This window comes from Heptranchias perlo, chromosome 12 (assembly GCF_035084215.1).
Source record: "Heptranchias perlo isolate sHepPer1 chromosome 12, sHepPer1.hap1, whole genome shotgun sequence".
In the NCBI taxonomy this organism is placed as follows: domain Eukaryota; kingdom Metazoa; phylum Chordata; class Chondrichthyes; order Hexanchiformes; family Hexanchidae; genus Heptranchias; species Heptranchias perlo.
In genome coordinates, this window is record NC_090336.1 from 68,216,030 (window position 1) to 68,236,198 (window position 20,169).

The 20,169-nt window shown below is 50.0% G+C and overlaps 6 non-coding genes and 12 pseudogenes across 6 annotated transcripts; 6 read left to right on the plus strand and 12 right to left on the minus strand.

The window, feature by feature from the left end:
• Positions 1-284: 284 nt before the first annotated feature.
• On the plus strand, positions 285-450 carry LOC137328875 (U1 spliceosomal RNA). The gene has a single exon (XR_010964865.1). It is a non-coding gene; the product is annotated as a U1 spliceosomal RNA (small nuclear RNA).
• A 920-nt stretch (positions 451-1,370) lies between these two features.
• LOC137330375 (U2 spliceosomal RNA) lies at positions 1,371-1,499 on the minus strand (annotated as a pseudogene).
• An 844-nt stretch (positions 1,500-2,343) lies between these two features.
• On the minus strand, positions 2,344-2,549 carry LOC137328866 (U2 spliceosomal RNA; annotated as a pseudogene).
• A 1,231-nt stretch (positions 2,550-3,780) lies between these two features.
• LOC137328886 (U1 spliceosomal RNA) lies at positions 3,781-3,946 on the plus strand. The gene has a single exon (XR_010964866.1). It is a non-coding gene; the product is annotated as a U1 spliceosomal RNA (small nuclear RNA).
• Positions 3,947-4,895: 949 nt separating this feature from the next.
• Positions 4,896-5,024, minus strand: LOC137330376 (U2 spliceosomal RNA; annotated as a pseudogene).
• An 844-nt stretch (positions 5,025-5,868) lies between these two features.
• On the minus strand, positions 5,869-6,074 carry LOC137328867 (U2 spliceosomal RNA; annotated as a pseudogene).
• Positions 6,075-7,305: 1,231 nt separating this feature from the next.
• On the plus strand, positions 7,306-7,471 carry LOC137328899 (U1 spliceosomal RNA). Its single transcript, XR_010964868.1, has one exon. It is a non-coding gene; the product is annotated as a U1 spliceosomal RNA (small nuclear RNA).
• Positions 7,472-8,420: 949 nt separating this feature from the next.
• On the minus strand, positions 8,421-8,549 carry LOC137330378 (U2 spliceosomal RNA; annotated as a pseudogene).
• An 844-nt stretch (positions 8,550-9,393) lies between these two features.
• LOC137328869 (U2 spliceosomal RNA) lies at positions 9,394-9,599 on the minus strand (annotated as a pseudogene).
• A 1,231-nt stretch (positions 9,600-10,830) lies between these two features.
• On the plus strand, positions 10,831-10,996 carry LOC137329836 (U1 spliceosomal RNA). The gene has a single exon (XR_010964980.1). It is a non-coding gene; the product is annotated as a U1 spliceosomal RNA (small nuclear RNA).
• A 906-nt stretch (positions 10,997-11,902) lies between these two features.
• Positions 11,903-12,031, minus strand: LOC137330459 (U2 spliceosomal RNA; annotated as a pseudogene).
• Positions 12,032-12,875: 844 nt separating this feature from the next.
• LOC137328870 (U2 spliceosomal RNA) lies at positions 12,876-13,081 on the minus strand (annotated as a pseudogene).
• A 1,231-nt stretch (positions 13,082-14,312) lies between these two features.
• On the plus strand, positions 14,313-14,478 carry LOC137328911 (U1 spliceosomal RNA). Its single transcript, XR_010964873.1, has one exon. It is a non-coding gene; the product is annotated as a U1 spliceosomal RNA (small nuclear RNA).
• A 947-nt stretch (positions 14,479-15,425) lies between these two features.
• LOC137330379 (U2 spliceosomal RNA) lies at positions 15,426-15,554 on the minus strand (annotated as a pseudogene).
• An 844-nt stretch (positions 15,555-16,398) lies between these two features.
• On the minus strand, positions 16,399-16,604 carry LOC137328871 (U2 spliceosomal RNA; annotated as a pseudogene).
• A 1,231-nt stretch (positions 16,605-17,835) lies between these two features.
• LOC137329848 (U1 spliceosomal RNA) lies at positions 17,836-18,001 on the plus strand. The gene has a single exon (XR_010964981.1). It is a non-coding gene; the product is annotated as a U1 spliceosomal RNA (small nuclear RNA).
• Positions 18,002-18,907: 906 nt separating this feature from the next.
• Positions 18,908-19,036, minus strand: LOC137330380 (U2 spliceosomal RNA; annotated as a pseudogene).
• Positions 19,037-19,880: 844 nt separating this feature from the next.
• LOC137328872 (U2 spliceosomal RNA) lies at positions 19,881-20,086 on the minus strand (annotated as a pseudogene).
• Between the last annotated feature and the right edge of the window lie 83 nt (positions 20,087-20,169).

A 20,169-nucleotide genomic window follows, 5' to 3' on the forward strand; every position in this document is an offset into this window, starting at 1 on the left:
ATATTACCACGACAACGCGCGTGTATATATTGCTACAGCAACAACTGGAGGCGGGACATTTCCCTTGAAGGGCGACATGCAAACAACCATCGCCGGCACCGCATCGCTGCAGTATTTTCTCCCAGAGTGTATCATCGGATATACGGTACGATATTTGAGCGGAATTAATCTCTCAGAGCATCAGCACGTTGCGAGCGAAGGGACGTTTTGATTCTTAAAACCTGCCCTTGCAATCGTAAAAGGTAGCGAATGCTGTCTAGTGGCAGTGTGTGGCGACACAAGGCATACTTACCTGGCAGGGGAGAATCTGTGATCCCGAAGGCGGATCTCCCAGGACGAGGCTAGCCCATTGCACTTGGGGTGTGCGCTGACGCCTGCGATGTCCCCAAATGCGGGATACTCGACTGCAAAATTTGTGGTAGTGGGGGACTGCGTTCGCGCTCTCCCCTGCATCGAAACGAAAAGTTAGATTGTCGACCCCGCGGTCCACCAATCGGATGGGTGACGGTGTTGTGTGTGTGTGTGTGTGTGTGTGTACGTATGTCAGTCAGTCTCTCACTCAGAGCTGCTGTGGAAGGAAACCTTTTTAAAAAGAACTTGCATATCGAAAGAAAGATGTGTCTCAAGCTGCCGGGGCCCTGTCCATTGTCACGTTAATGGCTGGACTGCTTTGACCAGGAGACCTGTTTCCTGGGTCGGAGGTGTGAGATTCCAGGGGACCTGCTTTGTGCTGATTTCCAATGGCCGTCCCTCCCTCCCTCCCCCCAGGCCTTCCTTCTGAACACCTTTGGCGTTTTATCGAGGGCCAGAAGCCTGCCTGTGAAAGGGAAGGATCAGCCGGTCGGCCCCCTGCTGGTCGCTGCTGCTCGTGGAGCAGGCGTGCGTGTCCTCAGCCTCTCGGACAGGTTCCTCAGGCGGTTCCCAGGTGGCCCAGTGGTCGAGGACGCAACCTTTTAAATCGTTGAGACCCGGGTTCCAATCCCGGTCGGGGGGATGATTTTCTGGTGCAGATTAATTGGCACCACTCAAAGAAAGTCTCCCCTCCTGAGCGCAATGCTCCACCCTCACCACCACTGCCTTTTCCTCACCGAGACAAACAGACAGTCCGTCCAGTCCAGGAGCGCAGTTTTCATTTGTACTCAGACCCTGCTTGTTTAAAGTTAAGTTATTTTGCAGTTTGAATTATAATCGCTGCCTGCGTGCGAGCGAGCGAGCGAGCGAACGAGCGGCACTCAGCCCAGGAGAAGAAAAGAATAGCACTGAGCTGAGAAAGTAAGTGCAATATATCAGCTTTATTCTCAGTCATAATACGTACACACGGACAGAGACGCTGGGAAAGAGCTGTTTTTCCTTTTGAATATCTCCCCACAGGGAGGTGCACCGTTGCCAGAGACACTGCAATACTGGGTCGATGCGTGGAGTGGACGGAGCCAAGCCCCTATTCCATCTCCCTGTTGCAAAATTCAATTTAATATTCGGTCCCAAAGCCGAGAAGCGATAACCTCCTGAATAGACGTTTGCCATTTGACTGAGTGTGAAAAGACTGAGTGTCAAAGTGGAAATGGCAACTCAAGCCCTCTGCTGGTGACACTGCTGCTACTGTAGGGAGCCATGTGTTCAGCCTTCTGTATATGTTTGCAGGGGATTGAGGGCAACTCCCCTGATGGTCTAGTGGTTAGGACGCAACATTTAAAACTCGTTGAGACCCGGGTTCGAATCCCGGTCAGGGGATGATTTTCTGGTGCAGATTAATTGGCACCGTTCAAGAAAATCTCCCATCCTGAGCGCAATGCTCCACCCAAACCAGTGCCTTTTACTCACCTTAACACTCAGTTAGCAGCACAGTTTGATCTCACAGCTTCCAATGTGGCCATTCACAGTGCACTCCCTCCAAACACACACGCACTGTCTGCTCGCATTTTTAAAGTCAGCAACGTGAAGTTATTTCGCCTCTCGCTTGTGGCAGTTTAAACGTTAACATTGTGTCTCTCTCGCGCTCTCTGTTTCGGGAAATGTCTGACTTGGAAACAATTAATTCTGGAACTGCCAGTTTAAAACTGCAGTAATTTTTCACACAACAACTGGAGTTAAATGTTTCAGGTCAGGAGACCAAGTCTGTGGAAGGTGGCACGTCCCAATACACAGGCTTGCAGCTTCCTGAAAAGTGACCTGAGACTGACGTCTTTCCCTCCAAGGTAAAACTGCAAGAGGGAAAAGGAAGAAAGGGAGTGGCACTCATCCATCCCAGGAGTAAACAAGAAAACCACAGTTGCAATATCTCAGCATTCTGAGTAATAATACAGGCTCCAAAAATCCGTTCAGCATTTTGAATATCTCCCCACAGGGAGGTGCACCGTTGCCAGAGACACTGTAATACTGGGTCGATGCGTGGAGTGGACGGAGCAAGCTCTTGTTCCATCTCCCTGTTCCAAAAATCAATTTAATATTTGGTCCCCAGATAGGGGACATATCAGATATTAAACTGATAAGAACAGAAACTTTTTTTTTTTTTTTTCTGACACTCTGGGGTGCCTTATTGCCTTACAGATTCATTCCAGATTCCTTGCAGTGACATTACATCAAGCCAAAGCTCTACAAGCCAAAGCTCTACACTCTGCCCGAGGGGATTTCTCCCTGACTGCATCCCCCCGGCATACAATGGCAGGAAGGCTCCAAACGGTTGCCTTCCCCCACTTGACCACTTGATCTTCGCCAAAAGGCCGAGAAGCGATAACGCGCTCGATGCGAATTGATCTCCGCTCCTGTTTTCCCTCCCTCTTTGGTCTCTGGCTGACTGTGTCTAAAGCAGTCTAGAAGCACTGCCGTTCTCTCCCACTCTGGCCACATTTTTGCCACCGTTTCTAATTGCAACAGTGGATCAGTTTAAAGAAGTTGCCGTTTTTTCCTTTCTTGCTAGGATTGCTTGACAGATTGGTAAATTTGCCAGTCGGCCACCGATCAGATGGGAGAAGGTGGTGTCTCAACGGACCTCCGTCAGTCAGTCTCAGTCACTAACTCACTGCCGTGGAAGGAAACCGCTTTAAAGAAAACTAGTGACGTGACGTGACGTGTCTCACAGCGAGTGAGTGAGATTGCAACGGCCAATTGAGAAAGAGGTGAGGTGCTGACAATCAGCAGCTCGTGTTTAAACGTTCATTCCACAGCAGGCAAGACCAATCAAAAGAAAATACTGCAGATGCTGGCTGGGCTGGCTGGGCTGGCTGGCTGGAAATGGGAAATAAAAACACAAGACGTGTTAAAGGCTGGTTAAACTGTCGAAAGAAACAAGGCGTTAATGTTTCAGAAGTGCCTATTGAAAGATGTCTCTCAAGCTGCTCCCTGACTGGGCCCTGTCCATTGTCACGTTAATCCCAGGGCGGGGCGGGACTGCTTTGACCAGGAGACCTGTTTTCTGGGACGCAGGTGTGACATTCCAGGGAGTGCACCTGCTTTGTGCTGATTCGAAACTACCACGACAACGGCAACTTGCAGTTCTATATTACCACGACAACGCGCGTGTATATATTGCTACAGCAACAACTGGAGGCGGGACATTTCCCTTGAAGGGCGACATGCAAACAACCATCGCCGGCACCGCATCGCTGCAGTATTTTCTCCCAGAGTGTATCATCGGATATACGGTACGATATTTGAGCGGAATTAATCTCTCAGAGCATCAGCACGTTGCGAGCGAAGGGACGTTTTGATTCTTAAAACCTGCCCTTGCAATCGTAAAAGGTAGCGAATGCTGTCTAGTGGCAGTGTGTGGCGACACAAGGCATACTTACCTGGCAGGGGAGAATCTGTGATCCCGAAGGCGGATCTCCCAGGACGAGGCTAGCCCATTGCACTTGGGGTGTGCGCTGACGCCTGCGATGTCCCCAAATGCGGGATACTCGACTGCAAAATTTGTGGTAGTGGGGGACTGCGTTCGCGCTCTCCCCTGCATCGAAACGAAAAGTTAGATTGTCGACCCCGCGGTCCACCAATCGGATGGGTGACGGTGTTGTGTGTGTGTGTGTGTGTGTGTGTGTGTGTGTGTACGTATGTCAGTCAGTCTCTCACTCAGAGCTGCTGTGGAAGGAAACCTTTTTAAAAAGAACTTGCATATCGAAAGAAAGATGTGTCTCAAGCTGCCGGGGCCCTGTCCATTGTCACGTTAATGGCTGGACTGCTTTGACCAGGAGACCTGTTTCCTGGGTCGGAGGTGTGAGATTCCAGGGGACCTGCTTTGTGCTGATTTCCAATGGCCGTCCCTCCCTCCCTCCCCCCAGGCCTTCCTTCTGAACACCTTTGTCGTTTTATCGAGGGCCAGAAGCCTGCCTGTGAAAGGGAAGGATCAGCCGGTCGGCCCCCTGCTGGTCGCTGCTGCTCGTGGAGCAGGCGTGCGTGTCCTCAGCCTCTCGGACAGGTTCCTCAGGCGGTTGAGGCAGCTCCCCCAGGTGGCCCAGTGGTCGAGGACGCAACCTTTTAAATCGCTGAGACCCGGGTTCCAATCCCGGTCGGGGGGATGATTTTCTGGTGCAGATTAATTGGCACCACTCAAAGAAAGTCTCCCCTCCTGAGCGCAATGCTCCACCCTCACCACCACTGCCTTTTCCTCACCGAGACAAACAGACAGTCCGTCCAGTCCAGGAGCGCAGTTTTCATTTGTACTCAGACCCTGCTTGTTTAAAGTTAAGTTATTTTGCAGTTTGAATTATAATCGCTGCCTGCGTGCGAGCGAGCGAGCGAGCGAGCGAGCGAACGAGCGGCACTCAGCCCAGGAGAAGAAAAGAATAGCACTGAGCTGAGAAAGTAAGTGCAATATATCAGCTTTATTCTCAGTCATAATACGTACACACGGACAGAGACGCTGGGAAAGAGCTGTTTTTCCTTTTGAATATCTCCCCACAGGGAGGTGCACCGTTGCCAGAGACACTGCAATACTGGGTCGATGCGTGGAGTGGACGGAGCCAAGCCCCTATTCCATCTCCCTGTTGCAAAATTCAATTTAATATTCGGTCCCAAAGCCGAGAAGCGATAACCTCCTGAATAGACGTTTGCCATTTGACTGAGTGTGAAAAGACTGAGTGTCAAAGTGGAAATGGCAACTCAAGCCCTCTGCTGGTGACACTGCTGCTACTGTAGGGAGCCATGTGTTCAGCCTTCTGTATATGTTTGCAGGGGATTGAGGGCAACTCCCCTGATGGTCTAGTGGTTAGGACGCAACATTTAAAACTCGTTGACACCCGGGTTCGAATCCCGGTCAGGGGATGATTTTCTGGTGCAGATTAATTGGCACCGTTCAAGAAAATCTCCCATCCTGAGCGCAATGCTCCACCCAAACCAGTGCCTTTTACTCACCTTAACACTCAGTTAGCAGCACAGTTTGATCTCACAGCTTCCAATGTGGCCATTCACAGTGCACTCCCTCCAAACACACACGCACTGTCTGCTCGCATTTTTAAAGTCAGCAACGTGAAGTTATTTCGCCTCTCGCTTGTGGCAGTTTAAACGTTAACATTGTGTCTCTCTCGCGCTCTCTGTTTCGGGAAATGTCTGACTTGGAAACAATTAATTCTGGAACTGCCAGTTTAAAACTGCAGTAATTTTTCACACAACAACTGGAGTTAAATGTTTCAGGTCAGGAGACCAAGTCTGTGGAAGGTGGCACGTCCCAATACACAGGCTTGCAGCTTCCTGAAAAGTGACCTGAGACTGACGTCTTTCCCTCCAAGGTAAAACTGCAAGAGGGAAAAGGAAGAAAGGGAGTGGCACTCATCCATCCCAGGAGTAAACAAGAAAACCACAGTTGCAATATCTCAGCATTCTGAGTAATAATACAGGCTCCAAAAATCCGTTCAGCATTTTGAATATCTCCCCACAGGGAGGTGCACCGTTGCCAGAGACACTGTAATACTGGGTCGATGCGTGGAGTGGACGGAGCAAGCTCTTGTTCCATCTCCCTGTTCCAAAAATCAATTTAATATTTGGTCCCCAGATAGGGGACATATCAGATATTAAACTGATAAGAACAGAAACTTTTTTTTTTTTTTTTCTGACACTCTGGGGTGCCTTATTGCCTTACAGATTCATTCCAGATTCCTTGCAGTGACATTACATCAAGCCAAAGCTCTACAAGCCAAAGCTCTACACTCTGCCCGAGGGGATTTCTCCCTGACTGCATCCCCCCGGCATACAATGGCAGGAAGGCTCCAAACGGTTGCCTTCCCCCACTTGACCACTTGATCTTCGCCAAAAGGCCGAGAAGCGATAACGCGCTCGATGCGAATTGATCTCCGCTCCTGTTTTCCCTCCCTCTTTGGTCTCTGGCTGACTGTGTCTAAAGCAGTCTAGAAGCACTGCCGTTCTCTCCCACTCTGGCCACATTTTTGCCACCGTTTCTAATTGCAACAGTGGATCAGTTTAAAGAAGTTGCCGTTTTTTCCTTTCTTGCTAGGATTGCTTGACAGATTGGTAAATTTGCCAGTCGGCCACCGATCAGATGGGAGAAGGTGGTGTCTCAACGGACCTCCGTCAGTCAGTCTCAGTCACTAACTCACTGCCGTGGAAGGAAACCGCTTTAAAGAAAACTAGTGACGTGACGTGACGTGTCTCACAGCGAGTGAGTGAGATTGCAACGGCCAATTGAGAAAGAGGTGAGGTGCTGACAATCAGCAGCTCGTGTTTAAACGTTCATTCCACAGCAGGCAAGACCAATCAAAAGAAAATACTGCAGATGCTGGCTGGGCTGGCTGGGCTGGCTGGCTGGAAATGGGAAATAAAAACACAAGACGTGTTAAAGGCTGGTTAAACTGTCGAAAGAAACAAGGCGTTAATGTTTCAGAAGTGCCTATTGAAAGATGTCTCTCAAGCTGCTCCCTGACTGGGCCCTGTCCATTGTCACGTTAATCCCAGGGCGGGGCGGGACTGCTTTGACCAGGAGACCTGTTTTCTGGGACGCAGGTGTGACATTCCAGGGAGTGCACCTGCTTTGTGCTGATTCGAAACTACCACGACAACGGCAACTTGCAGTTCTATATTACCACGACAACGCGCGTGTATATATTGCTACAGCAACAACTGGAGGCGGGACATTTCCCTTGAAGGGCGACATGCAAACAACCATCGCCGGCACCGCATCGCTGCAGTATTTTCTCCCAGAGTGTATCATCGGATATACGGTACGATATTTGAGCGGAATTAATCTCTCAGAGCATCAGCACGTTGCGAGCGAAGGGACGTTTTGATTCTTAAAACCTGCCCTTGCAATCGTAAAAGGTAGCGAATGCTGTCTAGTGGCAGTGTGTGGCGACACAAGGCATACTTACCTGGCAGGGGAGAATCTGTGATCCCGAAGGCGGATCTCCCAGGACGAGGCTAGCCCATTGCACTTGGGGTGTGCGCTGACGCCTGCGATGTCCCCAAATGCGGGATACTCGACTGCAAAATTTGTGGTAGTGGGGGACTGCGTTCGCGCTCTCCCCTGCATCGAAACGAAAAGTTAGATTGTCGACCCCGCGGTCCACCAATCGGATGGGTGACGGTGTTGTGTGTGTGTGTGTGTGTGTGTGTGTGTGTGTGTACGTATGTCAGTCAGTCTCTCACTCAGAGCTGCTGTGGAAGGAAACCTTTTTAAAAAGAACTTGCATATCGAAAGAAAGATGTGTCTCAAGCTGCCGGGGCCCTGTCCATTGTCACGTTAATGGCTGGACTGCTTTGACCAGGAGACCTGTTTCCTGGGTCGGAGGTGTGAGATTCCAGGGGACCTGCTTTGTGCTGATTTCCAATGGCCGTCCCTCCCTCCCTCCCCCCAGGCCTTCCTTCTGAACACCTTTGTCGTTTTATCGAGGGCCAGAAGCCTGCCTGTGAAAGGGAAGGATCAGCCGGTCGGCCCCCTGCTGGTCGCTGCTGCTCGTGGAGCAGGCGTGCGTGTCCTCAGCCTCTCGGACAGGTTCCTCAGGCGGTTGAGGCAGCTCCCCCAGGTGGCCCAGTGGTCGAGGACGCAACCTTTTAAATCGCTGAGACCCGGGTTCCAATCCCGGTCGGGGGGATGATTTTCTGGTGCAGATTAATTGGCACCACTCAAAGAAAGTCTCCCCTCCTGAGCGCAATGCTCCACCCTCACCACCACTGCCTTTTCCTCACCGAGACAAACAGACAGTCCGTCCAGTCCAGGAGCGCAGTTTTCATTTGTACTCAGACCCTGCTTGTTTAAAGTTAAGTTATTTTGCAGTTTGAATTATAATCGCTGCCTGCGTGCGAGCGAGCGAGCGAGCGAGCGAGCGAACGAGCGGCACTCAGCCCAGGAGAAGAAAAGAATAGCACTGAGCTGAGAAAGTAAGTGCAATATATCAGCTTTATTCTCAGTCATAATACGTACACACGGACAGAGACGCTGGGAAAGAGCTGTTTTTCCTTTTGAATATCTCCCCACAGGGAGGTGCACCGTTGCCAGAGACACTGCAATACTGGGTCGATGCGTGGAGTGGACGGAGCCAAGCCCCTATTCCATCTCCCTGTTGCAAAATTCAATTTAATATTCGGTCCCAAAGCCGAGAAGCGATAACCTCCTGAATAGACGTTTGCCATTTGACTGAGTGTGAAAAGACTGAGTGTCAAAGTGGAAATGGCAACTCAAGCCCTCTGCTGGTGACACTGCTGCTACTGTAGGGAGCCATGTGTTCAGCCTTCTGTATATGTTTGCAGGGGATTGAGGGCAACTCCCCTGATGGTCTAGTGGTTAGGACGCAACATTTAAAACTCGTTGACACCCGGGTTCGAATCCCGGTCAGGGGATGATTTTCTGGTGCAGATTAATTGGCACCGTTCAAGAAAATCTCCCATCCTGAGCGCAATGCTCCACCCAAACCAGTGCCTTTTACTCACCTTAACACTCAGTTAGCAGCACAGTTTGATCTCACAGCTTCCAATGTGGCCATTCACAGTGCACTCCCTCCAAACACACACGCACTGTCTGCTCGCATTTTTAAAGTCAGCAACGTGAAGTTATTTCGCCTCTCGCTTGTGGCAGTTTAAACGTTAACATTGTGTCTCTCTCGCGCTCTCTGTTTCGGGAAATGTCTGACTTGGAAACAATTAATTCTGGAACTGCCAGTTTAAAACTGCAGTAATTTTTCACACAACAACTGGAGTTAAATGTTTCAGGTCAGGAGACCAAGTCTGTGGAAGGTGGCACGTCCCAATACACAGGCTTGCAGCTTCCTGAAAAGTGACCTGAGACTGACGTCTTTCCCTCCAAGGTAAAACTGCAAGAGGGAAAAGGAAGAAAGGGAGTGGCACTCATCCATCCCAGGAGTAAACAAGAAAACCACAGTTGCAATATCTCAGCATTCTGAGTAATAATACAGGCTCCAAAAATCCGTTCAGCATTTTGAATATCTCCCCACAGGGAGGTGCACCGTTGCCAGAGACACTGTAATACTGGGTCGATGCGTGGAGTGGACGGAGCAAGCTCTTGTTCCATCTCCCTGTTCCAAAAATCAATTTAATATTTGGTCCCCAGATAGGGGACATATCAGATATTAAACTGATAAGAACAGAAACTTTTTTTTTTTTTTTTCTGACACTCTGGGGTGCCTTATTGCCTTACAGATTCATTCCAGATTCCTTGCAGTGACATTACATCAAGCCAAAGCTCTACAAGCCAAAGCTCTACACTCTGCCCGAGGGGATTTCTCCCTGACTGCATCCCCCCGGCATACAATGGCAGGAAGGCTCCAAATGGTTGCCTTCCCCCACTTGACCACTTGATCTTCGCCAAAAGGCCGAGAAGCGATAACGCGCTCGATGCGAATTGATCTCCGCTCCTGTTTTCCCTCCCTCTTTGGTCTCTGGCTGACTGTGTCTAAAGCAGTCTAGAAGCACTGCCGTTCTCTCCCACTCTGGCCACATTTTTGCCACCGTTTCTAATTGCAACAGTGGATCAGTTTAAAGAAGTTGCCGTTTTTTCCTTTCTTGCTACGATTGCTTGACAGATTGGTAAATTTGCCAGTCGGCCACCGATCAGATGGGAGAAGGTGGTGTCTCAACGGACCTCCGTCAGTCAGTCTCAGTCACTAACTCACTGCCGTGGAAGGAAACCGCTTTAAAGAAAACTAGTGACGTGACGTGACGTGTCTCACAGCGAGTGAGTGAGATTGCAACGGCCAATTGAGAAAGAGGTGAGGTGCTGACAATCAGCAGCTCGTGTTTAAACGTTCATTCCACAGCAGGCAAGACCAATCAAAAGAAAATACTGCAGATGCTGGCTCGGCTGGCTGGGCTGGCTGGCTGGAAATGGGAAATAAATACACAAGACGTGTTAAAGGCTGGTTAAACTGTCGAAAGAAACAAGGCGTTAATGTTTCAGAAGTGCCTATTGAAAGATGTCTCTCAAGCTGCTCCCTGACTGGGCCCTGTCCATTGTCACGTTAATCCCAGGGCGGGGCGGGACTGCTTTGACCAGGAGACCTGTTTTCTGGGACGCAGGTGTGACATTCCAGGGAGTGCACCTGCTTTGTGCTGATTCGAAACGACCACGACAACGGCAACTTGCAGTTCTATATTACCACGACAACGCGCGTGTATATATTGCTACAGCAACAACTGGAGGCGGGACATTTCCCTTGAAGGGCGACATGCAAACAACCATCGCCGGCACCGCATCGCTGCAGTATTTTCTCCCAGAGTGTATCATCGGATATACGGTACGATATTTGAGCGGAATTAATCTCTCAGAGCATCAGCACGTTGCGAGCGAAGGGACGTTTTGATTCTTAAAACCTGCCCTTGCAATCGTAAAAGGTAGCGAATGCTGTCTAGTGGCAGTGTGTGGCGACACAAGGCATACTTACCTGGCAGGGGAGAATCTGTGATCCCGAAGGCGGATCTCCCAGGACGAGGCTAGCCCATTGCACTTGGGGTGTGCGCTGATGCCTGCGATGTCCCCAAATGCGGGATACTCGACTGCAAAATTTGTGGTAGTGGGGGACTGCGTTCGCGCTCTCCCCTGCATCGAAACGAAAAGTTAGATTGTCGACCCCGCGGTCCACCAATCGGATGGGTGACGGTGTTGTGTGTGTGTGTGTACGTATGTCAGTCAGTCTCTCACTCAGAGCTGCTGTGGAAGGAAACCTTTTTAAAAAGAACTTGCATATCGAAAGAAAGATGTGTCTCAAGCTGCCGGGGCCCTGTCCATTGTCACGTTAATGGCTGGACTGCTTTGACCAGGAGACCTGTTTCCTGGGTCGGAGGTGTGAGATTCCAGGGGACCTGCTTTGTGCTGATTTCCAATGGCCGTCCCTCCCTCCCTCCCCCCAGGCCTTCCTTCTGAACACCTTTGGCGTTTTATCGAGGGCCAGAAGCCTGCCTGTGAAAGGGAAGGATCAGCCGGTCGGCCCCCTGCTGGTCGCTGCTGCTCGTGGAGCAGGCGTGCGTGTCCTCAGCCTCTTGGACAGGTTCCTCAGGCGGTTCCCAGGTGGCCCAGTGGTCGAGGACGCAACCTTTTAAATCGTTGAGACCCGGGTTCCAATCCCGGTCGGGGGGATGATTTTCTGGTGCAGATTAATTGGCACCACTCAAAGAAAGTCTCCCCTCCTGAGCGCAATGCTCCACCCTCACCACCACTGCCTTTTCCTCACCGAGACAAACAGACAGTCCGTCCAGTCCAGGAGCGCAGTTTTCATTTGTACTCAGACCCTGCTTGTTTAAAGTTAAGTTATTTTGCAGTTTGAATTATAATCGCTGCCTGCGTGCGAGCGAGCGAGCGAACGAGCGGCACTCAGCCCAGGAGAAGAAAAGAATACCACTGAGCTGAGAAAGTAAGTGCAATATATCAGCTTTATTCTCAGTCATAATACGTACACACGGACAGAGACGCTGGGAAAGAGCTGTTTTTCCTTTTGAATATCTCCCCACAGGGAGGTGCACCGTTGCCAGAGACACTGCAATACTGGGTCGATGCGTGGAGTGGACGGAGCCAAGCCCCTATTCCATCTCCCTGTTGCAAAATTCAATTTAATATTCGGTCCCGAAGCCGAGAAGCGATAACCTCCTGAATAGACGTTTGCCATTTGACTGAGTGTGAAAAGACTGAGTGTCAAAGTGGAAATGGCAAGTCAAGCCCTCTGCTGGTGACACTGTTGCTACTGTAGGGAGCCATGTGTTCAGCCTTCTGTATATGTTTGCAGGGGATTGAGGGCAACTCCCCTGATGGTCTAGTGGTTAGGACGCAACATTTAAAACTCGTTGAGACCCGGGTTCGAATCCCGGTCAGGGGATGATTTTCTGGTGCAGATTAATTGGCACCGTTCAAGAAAATCTCCCATCCTGAGCGCAATGCTCCACCCAAACCAGTGCCTTTTACTCACCTTAACACTCAGTTAGCAGCACAGTTTGATCTCACAGCTTCCAATGTGGCCATTCACAGTGCACTCCCTCCAAACACACACGCACTGTCTGCTCGCATTTTTAAAGTCAGCAACGTGAAGTTATTTCGCCTCTCGCTTGTGGCAGTTTAAACGTTAACATTGTGTCTCTCTCGCGCTCTCTGTTTCGGGAAATGTCTGACTTGGAAACAATTAATTCTGGAACTGCCAGTTTAAAACTGCAGTAATTTTTCACACAACAACTGGAGTTAAATGTTTCAGGTCAGGAGACCAAGTCTGTGGAAGGTGGCACGTCCCAATACACAGGCTTGCAGCTTCCTGAAAAGTGACCTGAGACTGACGTCTTTCCCTCCAAGGTAAAACTGCAAGAGGGAAAAAGAAGAAAGGGAGTGGCACTCATCCATCCCAGGAGTAAACAAGAAAACCACAGTTGCAATATCTCAGCATTCTGAGTAATAATACAGGCTCCAAAAATCCGTTCAGCATTTTGAATATCTCCCCACAGGGAGGTGCACCGTTGCCAGAGACACTGTAATACTGGGTCGATGCGTGGAGTGGACGGAGCAAGCTCTTGTTCCATCTCCCTGTTCCAAAAATCAATTTAATATTTGGTCCCCAGATAGGGGACATATCAGATATTAAACTGATAAGAACAGAAACTTTTTTTTTTTTTTTTCTGACACTCTGGGGTGCCTTATTGCCTTACAGATTCATTCCAGATTCCTTGCAGTGACATTACATCAAGCCAAAGCTCTACAAGCCAAAGCTCTACACTCTGCCCGAGGGGATTTCTCCCTGACTGCATCCCCCCGGCATACAATGGCAGGAAGGCTCCAAACGGTTGCCTTCCCCCACTTGACCACTTGATCTTCGCCAAAAGGCCGAGAAGCGATAACGCGCTCGATGCGAATTGATCTCCGCTCCTGTTTTCCCTCCCTCTTTGGTCTCTGGCTGACTGTGTCTAAAGCAGTCTAGAAGCACTGCCGTTCTCTCCCACTCTGGCCACATTTTTGCCACCGTTTCTAATTGCAACAGTGGATCAGTTTAAAGAAGTTGCCGTTTTTTCCTTTCTTGCTAGGATTGCTTGACAGATTGGTAAATTTGCCAGTCGGCCACCGATCAGATGGGAGAAGGTGGTGTCTCAACGGACCTCCGTCAGTCAGTCTCAGTCACTAACTCACTGCCGTGGAAGGAAACCGCTTTAAAGAAAACTAGTGACGTGACGTGACGTGTCTCACAGCGAGTGAGTGAGATTGCAACGGCCAATTGAGAAAGAGGTGAGGTGCTGACAATCAGCAGCTCGTGTTTAAACGTTCATTCCACAGCAGGCAAGACCAATCAAAAGAAAATACTGCAGATGCTGGCTGGGCTGGCTGGGCTGGCTGGCTGGAAATGGGAAATAAAAACACAAGACGTGTTAAAGGCTGGTTAAACTGTCGAAAGAAACAAGGCGTTAATGTTTCAGAAGTGCCTATTGAAAGGTGTCTCTCAAGCTGCTCCCTGACTGGGCCCTGTCCATTGTCACGTTAATCCCAGGGCGGGGCGGGACTGCTTTGACCAGGAGACCTGTTTTCTGGGACGCAGGTGTGACATTCCAGGGAGTGCACCTGCTTTGTGCTGATTCGAAACTACCACGACAACGGCAACTTGCAGTTCTATATTACCACGACAACGCGCGTGTATATATTGCTACAGCAACAACTGGAGGCGGGACATTTCCCTTGAAGGGCGACATGCAAACAACCATCGCCGGCACCGCATCGCTGCAGTATTTTCTCCCAGAGTGTATCATCGGATATACGGTACGATATTTGAGCGGAATTAATCTCTCAGAGCATCAGCACGTTGCGAGCGAAGGGACGTTTTGATTCTTAAAACCTGCCCTTGCAATCGTAAAAGGTAGCGAATGCTGTCTAGTGGCAGTGTGTGGCGACACAAGGCATACTTACCTGGCAGGGGAGAATCTGTGATCCCGAAGGCGGATCTCCCAGGACGAGGCTAGCCCATTGCACTTGGGGTGTGCGCTGACGCCTGCGATGTCCCCAAATGCGGGATACTCGACTGCAAAATTTGTGGTAGTGGGGGACTGCGTTCGCGCTCTCCCCTGCATCGAAACGAAAAGTTAGATTGTCGACCCCGCGGTCCACCAATCGGATGGGTGACGGTGTTGTGTGTGTGTGTGTGTGTGTGTGTGTGTGTGTACGTATGTCAGTCAGTCTCTCACTCAGAGCTGCTGTGGAAGGAAACCTTTTTAAAAAGAACTTGCATATCGAAAGAAAGATGTGTCTCAAGCTGCCGGGGCCCTGTCCATTGTCACGTTAATGGCTGGACTGCTTTGACCAGGAGACCTGTTTCCTGGGTCGGAGGTGTGAGATTCCAGGGGACCTGCTTTGTGCTGATTTCCAATGGCCGTCCCTCCCTCCCTCCCCCCAGGCCTTCCTTCTGAACACCTTTGTCGTTTTATCGAGGGCCAGAAGCCTGCCTGTGAAAGGGAAGGATCAGCCGGTCGGCCCCCTGCTGGTCGCTGCTGCTCGTGGAGCAGGCGTGCGTGTCCTCAGCCTCTCGGACAGGTTCCTCAGGCGGTTGAGGCAGCTCCCCCAGGTGGCCCAGTGGTCGAGGACGCAACCTTTTAAATCGCTGAGACCCGGGTTCCAATCCCGGTCGGGGGGATGATTTTCTGGTGCAGATTAATTGGCACCACTCAAAGAAAGTCTCCCCTCCTGAGCGCAATGCTCCACCCTCACCACCACTGCCTTTTCCTCACCGAGACAAACAGACAGTCCGTCCAGTCCAGGAGCGCAGTTTTCATTTGTACTCAGACCCTGCTTGTTTAAAGTTAAGTTATTTTGCAGTTTGAATTATAATCGCTGCCTGCGTGCGAGCGAGCGAGCGAGCGAGCGAGCGAACGAGCGGCACTCAGCCCAGGAGAAGAAAAGAATAGCACTGAGCTGAGAAAGTAAGTGCAATATATCAGCTTTATTCTCAGTCATAATACGTACACACGGACAGAGACGCTGGGAAAGAGCTGTTTTTCCTTTTGAATATCTCCCCACAGGGAGGTGCACCGTTGCCAGAGACACTGCAATACTGGGTCGATGCGTGGAGTGGACGGAGCCAAGCCCCTATTCCATCTCCCTGTTGCAAAATTCAATTTAATATTCGGTCCCAAAGCCGAGAAGCGATAACCTCCTGAATAGACGTTTGCCATTTGACTGAGTGTGAAAAGACTGAGTGTCAAAGTGGAAATGGCAACTCAAGCCCTCTGCTGGTGACACTGCTGCTACTGTAGGGAGCCATGTGTTCAGCCTTCTGTATATGTTTGCAGGGGATTGAGGGCAACTCCCCTGATGGTCTAGTGGTTAGGACGCAACATTTAAAACTCGTTGACACCCGGGTTCGAATCCCGGTCAGGGGATGATTTTCTGGTGCAGATTAATTGGCACCGTTCAAGAAAATCTCCCATCCTGAGCGCAATGCTCCACCCAAACCAGTGCCTTTTACTCACCTTAACACTCAGTTAGCAGCACAGTTTGATCTCACAGCTTCCAATGTGGCCATTCACAGTGCACTCCCTCCAAACACACACGCACTGTCTGCTCGCATTTTTAAAGTCAGCAACGTGAAGTTATTTCGCCTCTCGCTTGTGGCAGTTTAAACGTTAACATTGTGTCTCTCTCGCGCTCTCTGTTTCGGGAAATGTCTCACTTGGAAACAATTAATTCTGGAACTGCCAGTTTAAAACTGCAGTAATTTTTCACACAACAACTGGAGTTAAATGTTTCAGGTCAGGAGACCAAGTCTGTGGAAGGTGGCACGTCCCAATACACAGGCTTGCAGCTTCCTGAAAAGTGACCTGAGACTGACGTCTTTCCCTCCAAGGTAAAACTGCAAGAGGGAAAAGGAAGAAAGGGAGTGGCACTCATCCATCCCAGGAGTAAACAAGAAAACCACAGTTGCAATATCTCAGCATTCTGAGTAATAATACAGGCTCCAAAAATCCGTTCAGCATTTTGAATATCTCCCCACAGGGAGGTGCACCGTTGCCAGAGACACTGTAATACTGGGTCGATGCGTGGAGTGGACGGAGCAAGCTCTTGTTCCATCTCCCTGTTCCAAAAATCAATTTAATATTTGGTCCCCAGATAGGGGACATATCAGATATTAAACTGATAAGAACAGAAACTTTTTTTTTTTTTTTTCTGACACTCTGGGGTGCCTTATTGCCTTACAGATTCATTCCAGATTCCTTGCAGTGACATTACATCAAGCCAAAGCTCTACAAGCCAAAGCTCTACACTCTGCCCGAGGGGATTTCTCCCTGACTGCATCCCCCCGGCATACAATGGCAGGAAGGCTCCAAATGGTTGCCTTCCCCCACTTGACCACTTGATCTTCGCCAAAAGGCCGAGAAGCGATAACGCGCTCGATGCGAATTGATCTCCGCTCCTGTTTTCCCTCCCTCTTTGGTCTCTGGCTGACTGTGTCTAAAGCAGTCTAGAAGCACTGCCGTTCTCTCCCACTCTGGCCACATTTTTGCCACCGTTTCTAATTGCAACAGTGGATCAGTTTAAAGAAGTTGCCGTTTTTTCCTTTCTTGCTACGATTGCTTGACAGATTGGTAAATTTGCCAGTCGGCCACCGATCAGATGGGAGAAGGTGGTGTCTCAACGGACCTCCGTCAGTCAGTCTCAGTCACTAACTCACTGCCGTGGAAGGAAACCGCTTTAAAGAAAACTAGTGACGTGACGTGACGTGTCTCACAGCGAGTGAGTGAGATTGCAACGGCCAATTGAGAAAGAGGTGAGGTGCTGACAATCAGCAGCTCGTGTTTAAACGTTCATTCCACAGCAGGCAAGACCAATCAAAAGAAAATACTGCAGATGCTGGCTCGGCTGGCTGGGCTGGCTGGCTGGAAATGGGAAATAAATACACAAGACGTGTTAAAGGCTGGTTAAACTGTCGAAAGAAACAAGGCGTTAATGTTTCAGAAGTGCCTATTGAAAGATGTCTCTCAAGCTGCTCCCTGACTGGGCCCTGTCCATTGTCACGTTAATCCCAGGGCGGGGCGGGACTGCTTTGACCAGGAGACCTGTTTTCTGGGACGCAGGTGTGACATTCCAGGGAGTGCACCTGCTTTGTGCTGATTCGAAACGACCACGACAACGGCAACTTGCAGTTCTATATTACCACGACAACGCGCGTGTATATATTGCTACAGCAACAACTGGAGGCGGGACATTTCCCTTGAAGGGCGACATGCAAACAACCATCGCCGGCACCGCATCGCTGCAGTATTTTCTCCCAGAGTGTATCATCGGATATACGGTACGATATTTGAGCGGAATTAATCTCTCAGAGCATCAGCACGTTGCGAGCGAAGGGACGTTTTGATTCTTAAAACCTGCCCTTGCAATCGTAAAAGGTAGCGAATGCTGTCTAGTGGCAGTGTGTGGCGACACAAGGCATACTTACCTGGCAGGGGAGAATCTGTGATCCCGAAGGCGGATCTCCCAGGACGAGGCTAGCCCATTGCACTTGGGGTGTGCGCTGATGCCTGCGATGTCCCCAAATGCGGGATACTCGACTGCAAAATTTGTGGTAGTGGGGGACTGCGTTCGCGCTCTCCCCTGCATCGAAACGAAAAGTTAGATTGTCGACCCCGCGGTCCACCAATCGGATGGGTGACGGTGTTGTGTGTGTGTGTGTACGTATGTCAGTCAGTCTCTCACTCAGAGCTGCTGTGGAAGGAAACCTTTTTAAAAAGAACTTGCATATCGAAAGAAAGATGTGTCTCAAGCTGCCGGGGCCCTGTCCATTGTCACGTTAATGGCTGGACTGCTTTGACCAGGAGACCTGTTTCCTGGGTCGGAGGTGTGAGATTCCAGGGGACCTGCTTTGTGCTGATTTCCAATGGCCGTCCCTCCCTCCCTCCCCCCAGGCCTTCCTTCTGAACACCTTTGGCGTTTTATCGAGGGCCAGAAGCCTGCCTGTGAAAGGGAAGGATCAGCCGGTCGGCCCCCTGCTGGTCGCTGCTGCTCGTGGAGCAGGCGTGCGTGTCCTCAGCCTCTTGGACAGGTTCCTCAGGCGGTTCCCAGGTGGCCCAGTGGTCGAGGACGCAACCTTTTAAATCGTTGAGACCCGGGTTCCAATCCCGGTCGGGGGGATGATTTTCTGGTGCAGATTAATTGGCACCACTCAAAGAAAGTCTCCCCTCCTGAGCGCAATGCTCCACCCTCACCACCACTGCCTTTTCCTCACCGAGACAAACAGACAGTCCGTCCAGTCCAGGAGCGCAGTTTTCATTTGTACTCAGACCCTGCTTGTTTAAAGTTAAGTTATTTTGCAGTTTGAATTATAATCGCTGCCTGCGTGCGAGCGAGCGAGCGAACGAGCGGCACTCAGCCCAGGAGAAGAAAAGAATACCACTGAGCTGAGAAAGTAAGTGCAATATATCAGCTTTATTCTCAGTCATAATACGTACACACGGACAGAGACGCTGGGAAAGAGCTGTTTTTCCTTTTGAATATCTCCCCACAGGGAGGTGCACCGTTGCCAGAGACACTGCAATACTGGGTCGATGCGTGGAGTGGACGGAGCCAAGCCCCTATTCCATCTCCCTGTTGCAAAATTCAATTTAATATTCGGTCCCAAAGCCGAGAAGCGATAACCTCCTGAATAGACGTTTGCCATTTGACTGAGTGTGAAAAGACTGAGTGTCAAAGTGGAAATGGCAACTCAAGCCCTCTGCTGGTGACACTGCTGCTACTGTAGGGAGCCATGTGTTCAGCCTTCTGTATATGTTTGCAGGGGATTGAGGGCAACTCCCCTGATGGTCTAGTGGTTAGGACGCAACATTTAAAACTCGTTGAGACCCGGGTTCGAATCCCGGTCAGGGGATGATTTTCTGGTGCAGATTAATTGGCACCGTTCAAGAAAATCTCCCATCCTGAGCGCAATGCTCCACCCAAACCAGTGCCTTTTACTCACCTTAACACTCAGTTAGCAGCACAGTTTGATCTCACAGCTTCCAATGTGGCCATTCACAGTGCACTCCCTCCAAACACACACGCACTGTCTGCTCGCATTTTTAAAGTCAGCAACGTGAAGTTATTTCGCCTCTCGCTTGTGGCAGTTTAAACGTTAACATTGTGTCTCTCTCGCGCTCTCTGTTTCGGGAAATGTCTGACTTGGAAACAATTAATTCTGGAACTGCCAGTTTAAAACTGCAGTAATTTTTCACACAACAACTGGAGTTAAATGTTTCAGGTCAGGAGACCAAGTCTGTGGAAGGTGGCACGTCCCAATACACAGGCTTGCAGCTTCCTGAAAAGTGACCTGAGACTGACGTCTTTCCCTCCAAGGTAAAACTGCAAGAGGGAAAAGGAAGAAAGGGAGTGGCACTCATCCATCCCAGGAGTAAACAAGAAAACCACAGTTGCAATATCTCAGCATTCTGAGTAATAATACAGGCTCCAAAAATCCGTTCAGCATTTTGAATATCTCCCCACAGGGAGGTGCACCGTTGCCAGAGACACTGTAATACTGGGTCGATGCGTGGAGTGGACGGAGCAAGCTCTTGTTCCATCTCCCTGTTCCAAAAATCAATTTAATATTTGGTCCCCAGATAGGGGACATATCAGATATTAAACTGATAAGAACAGAAACTTTTTTTTTTTTTTTTCTGACACTCTGGGGTGCCTTATTGCCTTACAGATTCATTCCAGATTCCTTGCAGTGACATTACATCAAGCCAAAGCTCTACAAGCCAAAGCTCTACACTCTGCCCGAGGGGATTTCT